The sequence below is a fragment of the Neopelma chrysocephalum genome, unplaced genomic scaffold (assembly GCF_003984885.1).
Source record: "Neopelma chrysocephalum unplaced genomic scaffold, ASM398488v2 Primary Assembly neopelma1_96905, whole genome shotgun sequence".
NCBI classification, from domain to species: Eukaryota; Metazoa; Chordata; class Aves; order Passeriformes; family Pipridae; genus Neopelma; species Neopelma chrysocephalum.
Window position 1 is genome coordinate 11,457 of NW_020925548.1, and position 11,442 is coordinate 22,898.

Genomic DNA, 11,442 nt, shown 5'->3' on the forward strand with positions numbered 1-11,442 from the left:
GTTATAAGTAGGTGCTCTCGTGTATTCGAGTTTTGGATAAATGTAATATAAGTTGGAGTTGGCCCTCGTTGGGTTATAAGTAGTATGTATAGGGTATAGGATGCAGTGAGTAGAGTTGCAATTCCAGTTAGGATAATTGTAAAGGCAGATCAGTTGAACAGGGTGATTATGATGGTTAGTTCAGCTATTAGGTTAGTGGTGGGGGGGAAGTGCCATATTTGTTAGGTTTGCCAGGAGTCATCAGATGCCCATAAGAGGTAGAAGGGGTTGTAGGCCCCGTGTTAAGAGAAGGGTACGGCTGTGCATGCGCTCGTAGTTTGTGTTAGCTAGGCAGAATAGTATAGAAGAGGTAAGTCCATGGGAGATTATTAAGATTATAGCACCTGAGATGGACCAATGGGTTTGGATAATTACTGCAGCAAGAACTAGGCCTATGTGGCTTACTGAGGAATAGGCGATTAATGATTTTAGGTCAATTTGGCGTAGGCAAATGGAGCTTGTTATTAATGCTCCTCATAGGGCTAAGGTTAAGAAGGGATAGTGGAGGTAGTCTAATAGGGGGCTAGTAATTATAGACGTGCGTATGATGCCATATCCTCCGAGCTTAAGGAGGAGGGCGGCTAGGAGTATGGATCCTGCAATTGGTGCTTCTACGTGTGCTTTAGGGAGTCATAAGTGCAAGCCGTAGAGGGGGGCTTTGACTATAAAGGCGAGTAATAAGGCTAGGCTTAGTATGAGGCTTGTTCAAGAGCTAGGAAAAGACGGATGTAAGAGCTTCATTATAATGATATGTATGGTGCCTGTTTGGGTGTGAAGGTATACGACTGCGATTAATAAGGGGAGAGAGCTGGATAGTGTGTAAAATAGTAGGTAGATTCCAGCACTTAAGCGTTCTGGTTGACTACCTCATCGCGTGATTATAATAAGGGTGGGGATTAAGGTAGCTTCGAATGCAATATAAAACAGTGTCAGTTCCAGGGCTGAGAATGCTAGGAGAATGAATGGTTGAGCTAGGATTATGGTTGTAATGAATATATATTTTCGTGTGGAGGGTTCTTGTTGGAGGTGATTTTGGCTGGCTAAGACTATAAGGGGTAGCAGTCAGCAGGTTAGAACTAGTAAGGGGGATGAAATTTGATCAATTCCAGACCATTGGGTTAAGTTTTTGCAAGGGTAATAGGTGGAAGAAAGTCACTGTAGGCTGATAGTAGCAATTAGGAGGCTGTGGGAAGTAATGTTGAGTCATAGAAATTTTGGAGGGGATAGGAGGATTATGGGGAGTAATATAGTTGTAGGGAGGATGATTTTTAGCATTGTAGTAGGTTTAGATTGTATAAGTGGTCTGATCCATGAGTTCGGGTAGAGGCTACTAGAATTGCTAGGCCGGCGCCTGCTTCACAGGCAGAAAATGCCAGTATGAGAACGGGTATTAAGGCGGGGGATGTTGTTTGGGTTTGGATTGGTCATATGGATAAAGCGATGTACATAGATAATATTATGCTTTCTAAACATAGTAGGGCTGAAATTAAGTGCATTCGATGGAAGGCTAACCCTAAGCTACTTAGGGTGAAGGCAGAGTAGAAGCTTAAATGTAGGAAGGTCATTGAGAAAGTCACAGAGTAAAACTGTGGTTTGTAGAGCCGAAATCAACTGTCTTTGCTAGACTAACTTTCTGTAGTTACTCTGCTCATTCTAAACCTCCCTGGGTTCACTCGTAGACCAATCCTAGTGTGAGCAAGAGGATGATGATGAAAGTTCAGGTTAGGGTGGTGAAGGGTGAGTGAAGTTGGGTGGCTCATGGAAGGGGAAGTAGGAGGGCGATTTCAAGGTCGAATAGAAGAAATAGGATTGCAATAAGGAAGAATCGAATTGAGAATGGAAGACGGGCGGATCCTAATGGGTCAAAACCGCATTCATATGGGGAAAGCTTTTCTGAGTCTGGGTTTACTTGGGCTAGTCAAGTGTTTAATGTAATTAAGATTACACATAGTGAAAGAGATATGGTTAGTATGAAGAGAATTATGTTAATTGCCCTTCTCTGGTTTTAATCCAGATTCTAGAGATTGGAAGTCAATTGTAATTAATATACTAGAAAGGCAAGATCCTCATCAGTAGATAGTTATATAGAGGAAGAGTCAAATAACATCAACGAAATGTCAGTATCAGGCTGCTGCTTCAAAGCCGAAGTGATGGTTGGGTGTGAAGTGGAATTTGATAAGGCGGAGAAGGCAGATTAAGAGGAAGGATGATCCGATAATTACATGGAGTCCGTGGAACCCTGTTGCTACAAAGAATGTTGATCCATACACTCCATCAGCAATTGAGAATGGGGCTTCATAGTATTCTATGGCTTGGAGTGTAGTGAAGTAGAATCCTAGTAGTACGGTTAAAAGTAGAGCTTGGGTGGCTTGGTTTTGGTTGCCTTCTGTAATACTGTGGTGTGCTCATGTAACAGTGACTCCTGAGGCTAGGAGGATAGCGGTGTTTAGTAAGGGGACTTCTATTGGATTGAGAGGTTTAATTCCTATAGGGGGTCATTGTCCTCCGAGTTCTGGAGTTGGGACTAAGCTGGAATGAAAAAATGCTCAGAAGAATCCTAGGAAAAAGAAAGCTTCGGATGTAATAAATAAAATTATCCCGTAACGTAGGCCCTTTTGAACTGTGAGGGTGTGGTGGCCTTGGAATGTGCTTTCTCGTACGATATCACGCCATCATTGGATTATGACTAGAATCATGGAGAGTATGCCTAAAAGTAGAAGTTGTGTTGAGTTATGGTGGAATCATATGGCTAATCCGGAGGTAGTGAGAAGAGCAGCTGTTGCTCCAAAGATAGGTCAAGGGCTTGGATCTACTATGTGAAATGAATGTGCTTGGTGGGTCATTAGGGGTTAAATGTTTTCTTGTAGGTAGAGGCTTAATAGGAGTACGAAGACATAGGCTTGGATTATAGCTACAGCCACTTCTAGGATTGTAAGAAGAAGGAGAATTACAGTGGTTAGGAGTGACACAGTGGGTATGATAGGGAGGAGGACTGTGGATGCTGTTGAAATGAGTTGAATAAGTAAATGACCTGCTGTTAGATTTGCCGTAAGGCGAACGCCCAAGGCTAGGGGGCGGATAAGTAGGCTTGTAGTTTCAATTAGAATGAGGGCTGGAATTAAGGGTGTTGGAGTGCCTTCTGGCAGGAGGTGACCTAAGGAAGCTGAAGGTTGGTTTCGTAATCCTGTGAGTAGAGTGGCAAGTCATAAGGGAAAGGCTAGGGCTAAGTTTATAGATAGTTGGGTAGTGGGGGTAAATGTATAAGGTAAAAGGCCTAATAGGTTGATTGTCAATAGTATTGTTATTAGTGATATTAAAATTAGGGCTCATTTATGGCCTTTTTTGTCTAGTGGGGTTATTAGTTGTTTTGTAATCAGATGAAAGAATCAGAGTTGAAGGGTTGAGAGGCGGTTTGTGATTCATCGATTGCTGGGGGAGGGGTACAGAAGAGCTGGGAATAGTAGTGCAATAAGAATCAGAGGGACTCCGAAGAGGGATGGGCTCATGAATTGGTCGAAGAAGCTTAGGTTCATGGTCAGTTTCAGGAAGGGGTTTTTAGGTTAGAAAGCACTTTGTTGGACGGTAGGTTTGTTGAAGTAAATAATAGAAGCTTAGGTTGAAGAATCAAAGAAAGAGTAAACCACGAGATTAGTATGATGAAAAGTCATGGAGCTGGGTTTAATTGAGGCATATCATTAAGGAAGGTGAGTAGTCTTCTTTCTTTAGCTTAAAAGGCTAATGCTGATTCATAGCTTCTTAATGATTAAGATGTTAGGAGAGAGGATCAGCTTTCGAAGTGTATTAGAGGGGTTGATTCAACTACAATGGGTATGAAACTGTGATTGGCTCCGCAGATTTCTGAGCATTGGCCATAGAAGATTCCAGGGCGAGTTGTAATAAAAGAAGTTTGGTTTAGTCGTCCTGGAATTGCATCGGTCTTAACACCTAGGCTAGGTACGGCTCAAGAGTGAAGGACGTCGTCAGCTGTAATAATAATTCGAATAGGGGATTCTATGGGGATTACGACACGATTATCGACTTCTAGAAGACGGAAATGGCCGAGTGGAAGATCCGTTGTTGGTAGCATGTAGGAATCAAAGGACAGGTCTTTAAAGTCTGTGTATTCATAGGATCAGTATCATTGATGACCAATGGCTTTAAGAGTGAGATCAGGTTCATCAATTTCGTCTATCATGTAAAGGATTTGGAGAGAGGGGAGAGCTAGTATGATTAAGACGATTGCGGGTAGAATTGTTCAAACAAGTTCTACTTCTTGTGCATCAACAGTGTTGGAAGACAATTTTTCTATGAGTATGAGGGCTAGAAGGTAAAGTACTAGGCTACAGATAGCTAGTGCAACTATTAGGGCATGATCATGAAATTCAATAAGTTCTTCTATGATAGGGGATGAGGCATCTTGAAAACCGTATTGTGAGTGGTTGGCCATGGATAGATGATGGGGTGTACTGGGTTTTCACCTGTGATTTAGTCTTGACAAGACTATGTAATGGTTTTACTAACAGCCCATAAGAAAGAAGCATGAGTGGCTTAATGCGGTTGGCTTGAAACCAGTTTATGAGGGTTCGATTCCTTCCTTTCTTGCACTTGAACAAAGGCTGGTTCTTCAAAGGTGTGGTATGGGGGAGGGCAGCCGTGGATTCATTCGATGTTAGTAGAGGTTAGTTCTGCTTGTATGACTTTTCGTTTGGATGCAAAGGCTTCTCAGATTATGAATATTATTATGATTACAGCGACTAGGGAAATTAGGGAGCCAATAGAGGATATTGTGTTTCATAGAGTATAGGCGTCTGGGTAGTCTGAGTATCGTCGTGGTATGCCAGCTAGGCCTAAGAAGTGTTGAGGAAAGAATGTTAGATTTACTCCGGAGAATATTACTCCGAAATGGGCTTTAGCTCATGTGGGGTGGAGGGTAAAGCCAGTAAATAGTGGGAACCAGTGGGTGAAACCAGCTAGAATAGCAAATACTGCTCCTATGGATAATACATAGTGGAAGTGTGCAACTACATAGTAAGTGTCGTGTAGGGCAATGTCTAAGGAGGAGTTGGCTAGGACAATTCCAGTTAATCCTCCAATTGTGAAGAGGAAGATAAAGCCTAGAGCTCATAATATGGGCGGATCTCATTTGATTGTTCCTCCATGCAGTGTAGCTAGTCAACTAAAAACTTTAATGCCGGTAGGAATTGCGATAATTATAGTTGCAGAAGTAAAGTATGCTCGGGTGTCTACGTCCATTCCAACTGTAAATATGTGGTGAGCTCAGACAATAAAACCTAGGAAGCCAATGGATAACATGGCTCAGACTATGCCTATGTAACCAAAGGGTTCTTTTTTACCAGCATAATAAGCTACGACGTGGGAAATAATTCCGAATCCTGGTAGGATGAGGATGTAGACTTCTGGGTGTCCAAAAAATCAGAATAGATGTTGATATAGGACTGGGTCTCCTCCTCCTGCAGGGTCAAAGAATGTAGTGTTTAGATTACGGTCTGTTAGAAGTATGGTGATGCCAGCAGCGAGAACTGGGAGGGAGAGGAGAAGTAAGACAGCAGTGATTAGGACGGATCAAACGAATAGAGGAGTTTGGTATTGTGAGAGGGTTGGTGGTTTTATATTGATTGCTGTGGTAATGAAGTTGATAGCCCCGAGAATAGAGGAGACACCTGTTAGGTGGAGAGAGAAAATAGCAAGGTCTACAGAGGCACCGGCGTGAGCAAGGTTACCGGCTAATGGGGGGTACACTGTCCATCCTGTACCAGCTCCGGCTTCTACTGTGGAGGATGCTAGAAGTAGCAGGAAGGATGGGGGAAGAAGTCAGAAGCTTATGTTATTTATACGAGGAAACGCTATATCGGGAGCACCAATTATTAGGGGGACTAATCAGTTGCCGAATCCCCCGATTATAATGGGTATAACTATAAAGAAGATTATTACAAAGGCATGTGCTGTAACAATTACATTATAAATTTGGTCATCACCTAGAAGGGTTCCTGGTTGTCCTAGTTCTGCTCGGATAAGAAGACTTAAGGCTGTGCCAATTATACCAGCTCAGGCGCCGAAAATAAGGTAAAGTGTGCCAATGTCTTTGTGGTTTGTAGAGAATAGTCATCGGTTAATGAAAGTCATAGGTAAGATGGCTGAATGTTGAAGCGTTAGGCTGTAGACCTTTTTACAGAGGTTTAATTCCTCTTCTTATCGGTTCTGTAGTGAAGTTCATATTGAGTTGCAAGCTCATTGATGTGCGTTAATAAGCACCGGAACCTAGTAGGCAGAGGCCAGTTGGTTAAGGCATTTAGCTGTTAACTAAAATTTTATGGGATCGAAGCCCATCTGTCTAGGCTGTCTAGAATAAGATTCTAGCTTAGTTAAAGTATCTGAGTTGCAATCAGGAGAGGTAGGTTAGTATCCTACGAATCTTAGCAGAAACTAAGAGAGGTTGGCTCTTATTTAAGGCTTTGAAGGCCATCGGTTTAAATAACCTAAGTTTCTAAGGGATTGTAAGAATTATGGGGGATAGCGGTAAGAGTATGATTGATAGAGTTGTAAAGGTTGTAGTCAGTAGGTTGACTAGTTTGTTGGTTTGTCATTGTTTTATGTAGTTAGTGAAGTTTGGGGGTAATGTGATGGTTGCACAATAAGCGAGGCGGAGGTAAAAGAAGAGTCCAAGCAGGGAGAGAAGGGTGATGATTGTTGCTATCATAGTTAATTCTTGTTTGGTGAGTTCTATAATAATTAGTCATTTGGGTAAAAACCCTGTTAGGGGAGGAAGGCCTGTAAGTGAGAGGAGTGTAAGCATGAAGACTGAGGTTAGTGAAGGAATTTTGGTTCATGCAGTTATTATCGTTGATAGTTTTAGAGTGTTAGTTACATTAAGGGTGAAGAAGATAGCAGAGGTTGTTATAGTATACAGGTAGAAGGTGATTAAGGTGAGGTTAGGGTTGTAAATGAGAATGATAGTTATTCATCCTAGGTGAGCAATAGATGAGAAGGCTAGGATTTTACGAACTTGTGTTTGGTTGAGTCCTATTCAGCCCCCTAAAGCCACAGAGGCTACTGCCATTAAAGATAGTAGGGTGGGGTTAAGTGAAGGTGATGTGAGGTAAAAGAGGGTAGTTGGGGGAAATTTTATGATTGTAGCTAGTAAAAGGCATGTAGAAAGGGTAGAACCTTGTAGGACTTCTGGAAATCAGAAGTGGAATGGGACTAAGCCTAGTTTAATTGAAATTGCAGTGGTAAGTAGAGTACATGCTATGGGGTGAGTTAGTTGGGTGATATCTCATTGGCCTGAGAATCATGCGTTAGTTATGCTGGAGAATAGAAGGAGTGTTGATGCAGTTGCTTGAACTAAGAAGTATTTAGTGGAAGCTTCAATAGCTCGCGGATGGTGACTTTTTGAGATCAGGGGTAAAATTGCCAAGGTGTTGATTTCTAAGCCAGCTCATGCTATTACTCAGTGGTTACTTGAGATTGTGATAGAGGTTCCTAAGAGTAAACTAATTGTGGAGACAAATTTAGCCTGGGGGTTCATTAGTAGGGGATGGAGTTGAACCGTCATTTTCGGGGTATGGGCCCGATAGCTTAAATTAGCTGACCTTACTAGAAAATAATATAGGGGAAGTATGAAGGATTTTGATTCCTTTTGTGTAGGTTCAACTCCTACTTTTCTAAGTCTATGATACAGGAAATGAGAGGGCTAGTATACCTCTATGTTCACTTTATCATAGTGATCCTTTGAGTTCAGGCACATTTCCTTGGTTGTCTTAGGTAGGGGGGTAGGCCTGCATAGGAAATAGGAAGGCTAGTGTGTCATAGGCATAGGGCTAGTGTTAGAGGTAGAAAATTTTTTCAAAGCAGGTGCATTAGCTGGTCATAACGAAATCGAGGGTAGGATGCACGAATTCATAGGAAACCTGCGGAAAGGAGGAGGGTTTTTGTGGCAAAGGTTAAGGGGGTGAGTTCTTGGGGGAGGTTAAGTGAACTAGGGTTTAAGAATAGAATAGTTGTGAGTGTGTTTATTAGCATGATGTTAGCATATTCAGCTAAGAAAAATAGGGCAAATGGACCTGCAGCATATTCTACGTTAAATCCTGAAACTAACTCAGATTCTCCCTCTGTTAGATCAAATGGAGCACGGTTTGTTTCAGCGAGTGTGGAGATGTATCATATTATTGTAAGGGGTCAGGAGGAGAAAATAAGATAGAGGGGTTCTTGGGTTGTAGCAAGAGTACTAAGAGTGTAGTTACCACTTAAGATAATTACGGACATAAGAATAATAGCTAGGGTAACTTCATAGGAAATGGTTTGTGCAACTGCTCGTAAGGCACCAATTAGAGCGTATTTTGAATTCGAGGCTCATCCTGATCATAAGATAGAATAGACTGCTAGGCTGGACAAAGCTAATAGGAAAAGCATACTAAGGTTTAGGTCAGTTAGGGGGTGGGGAAGTGGAAGTGGGGTTCAGATTGTGATTGCCAAGAGGAGGGCTAGAATAGGAGTAGTTATAAATAGGTAATGGGATGAGGTAGAGGGACGGATAGGCTCTTTGATAAATAATTTTACACCATCTGCCAAGGGTTGTAGGAGACCAAATGGTCCCACAATGTTAGGACCTTTGCGGGCTTGTATGTAACTTAAGACTTTACGTTCGACAAGGGTAAGAAATGCTACGGCAATGAGGATAGATAGGGCATAGGATAGTGATATGATGAGGTGGGTTAGAGCGGGGTGAGTAATCATGTATATGAGAATGAAGCTAGGGAGAGGATTTGAACCTCTGGATAAAGGGCTTAAGCCTTCTGCATTTACCAAGCTCTGCCACGCTAGCGATCCTTTTCTAGGAAGATGGGATATAGGGGAGCTCTTGATAATTTAGTTGAGTTCATTATTGGGAGCGAAGGCGTGCTTGTAGTAGGGGCCTTACTTCTTCGGTCCTTTCGTACTGGAAGGAGTTATATCATAGATAGAAACCGACCTGGATTACTCCGGTCTGAACTCAGATCACGTAGGACTGTTAATCGTTGAACAAACGAACCCTTGGTAGCGGCTGCACCACCAGGAGGTCCTGATCCAACATCGAGGTCGTAAACCTCCTTGTCGATGGGGGCTCTTGAAGGAGATTGCGCTGTTATCCCTGGGGTAGCTAGGTTCATTAATCAATTATATTGGGTCTGGTTACTATTAGTACGTTGATAAGTGGGTCTTAGTTAAGATGAGTGATCTAGTTTTTGGAGGTTAGGTTTGTCTCCAAGGTCGCCCCAACCAAAAAATGCAAACCAGTGTATCCCAGGGGAGTGTGATTTTGGAGGGATTGTTTATGGGAGTGGCTGCGGATTTTAAAGTTCCACAGGGTCTTCTTGTCTTATGATGTTATTCCTGCTTTTGCACAGGGAGATCAATTTCACTGATTATCTGTAGGAGACAGTTAAGACCTCGTTAGGCCATTCATACAGGTCCCAATTTATGGGACAATTGATTGCGCTACCTTTGCACGGTTAGGATACCGCGGCCGTTAAACGTATTGTCACTGGGCAGGCTTCACCTCCAATACTTGGCTTGCTGAAGGCTATGTTTTTGGTAAACAGTCGGGCCTTGAATTTGCCTAGTTCCTTTTACAGATTTTAATCGCTCTTTAGGAGGCGCTCCATGGGTGGATTAACAAAGTTTATAATATATAATCTTGTTAGTGTTAGAGGGTATTTTAAGATTTGTTAATAATGTTGTAATGTAAACTTGCGCCGCAGAGGGGGAAATCCCATAGTTACTTATTTTAGCATTAATCCTCTTATTTAATATAAGTTGGCCTACTAAGGGAGAGGGAGTCATAAAAATTTTTAATTTTTTAGATAAGGAGCTTTGACGCACTCTTTAATGGTGGCTGCTTGAAGGCCCACAGGCAGGGATGAGATTTGGTTTATCCGCTTGAAGAGAGTGTATTCTTTTTTAAAGGAGCTGTACCTCCTTTAAATTACCCTTAATTCCCTATCCTTAGGGGCTAGGTTAAGTCCATGGGGGTGAGTTAAGAGAGAACTTAGATTCATTTCGTAGGCAACCAGCTATCACCCAGCTCGGTAGGCTTTTCACCTCTACTAACAAGTCATCCCACTCTTTTGCAACAGAGATGGGTTAGCTCAGTAAATAGCTGCTTGTAAGTAGCTCGCTTAGGTTTCGGGGCGGCAAACTTAAATTAGCGTTTTGCTTGGGTAGTTCTTGCTAAATCATGATGCAAAAGGTACAAGGGTTGATCTTTGCTATTTAGTGCTTGGTTTTTCATTATTATTTCATTTTTCCCTTACGGTACGTTATCTCTATTGTGTCTTGAGTGTACCTTTCTATCACCTATACTAAGCTAGGTAAGAAAATGTTTTAATTTAATGAGTGGAGATGGTTTGGCTGAATATGTTGGTGGGTGGTAGAGCTAGAGTTAGGCTTCAAGATGATCTGGTATGAAGCAGATATCTTTCAGGTGTAAGCTGAATGCTTTTATTATAGCTACATCTTGGTAGACTAAGTACACCTTCCGGTACACTTACCTTGTTACGATTTACCTCATCTTTAGTCTAGGGACTTATTAAGTATGAAATTGATTATGACTTGTGAGGAGGGTGACGGGCGGTATGTACGTGCTTCAGAGCCAACTTAAAGGAGGCATCATTATCCCACGAATGGGTTTGTTTTTGCTTGAGGCAGGGTTAATCCAAACCTTTTTCCCTAACATACCCCTCATGTGAATTACTGGGACCTTGTCTCCATCCACGGTGTGAAGGGACTCTGATTGGGCAGGGTCAGCTTGCTTGATGGCGCCTCTGCTGTTGACTAACCATGTAGCCTTTGCTAGATGCTGATCCCAGTGCTTGCATGTCCCTCCACCCAATGCCTTCAGGGTAGTATTCAACAGTCCATTATGCTGTTCAACTTTTCCCGCAGCTGCTGCATGGTATGGGATGTGGTACACCCACTAGATGCCATGCTCCTTCGCCCAGGTGATAACTAAACTGTTCTTGAAATGAGTCCCATTATCTGACTCGATGCGCTCTGGGGTGCCAAGCAGGACTTGCTTTTCGAGGTCTAGGATGGTATTTCGGGCAGTGGCATGGGGCACCAGATGCGTCTCCAGCCATCCAGTGGTGGCTTCCACCATGGTGAGCACATAGCGCTTACCTTGGCGAGTCTCTGGCAGTGTGATGTAATCAACCTGCCAGGCCTCCCCATATCTATACTTTCTCCAACGTCCACCATACCATAGGGGCTTCAGTCTCTTAACCTGTTTAATAGCAGCGCAGGTCTCAGAGTCATGGATAATCTGGGAAATAATGTCCTTGGTTAAGTCCACCCCTCGGTCTCGTGCCCATCTATGGGTGGCGTCTCTGCCCTGATGGTTTGAGGCAT

At 42.7% G+C, this 11,442-nt stretch overlaps 1 long non-coding RNA gene and 1 pseudogene across 2 annotated transcripts in view; both read right to left on the bottom strand.

Moving 5' to 3' along the window:
* The window catches only part of LOC113960799, a 21,248-nt gene extending 10,791 nt beyond the window's left edge, over positions 1-10,457 (bottom strand). Inside the window, exon 1 of the long non-coding RNA XR_003532104.1 lies at positions 10,393-10,457. This is a non-coding gene — a long non-coding RNA (uncharacterized LOC113960799). The remainder of the gene's footprint in view (positions 1-10,392) is intronic.
* Positions 4,814-8,892, bottom strand: LOC113960798 (annotated as a pseudogene). Its single transcript, XR_003532103.1, has one exon. The product of XR_003532103.1 is annotated as an NADH-ubiquinone oxidoreductase chain 2-like (transcript).
* Positions 10,458-11,442: the final 985 nt, after the last annotated feature.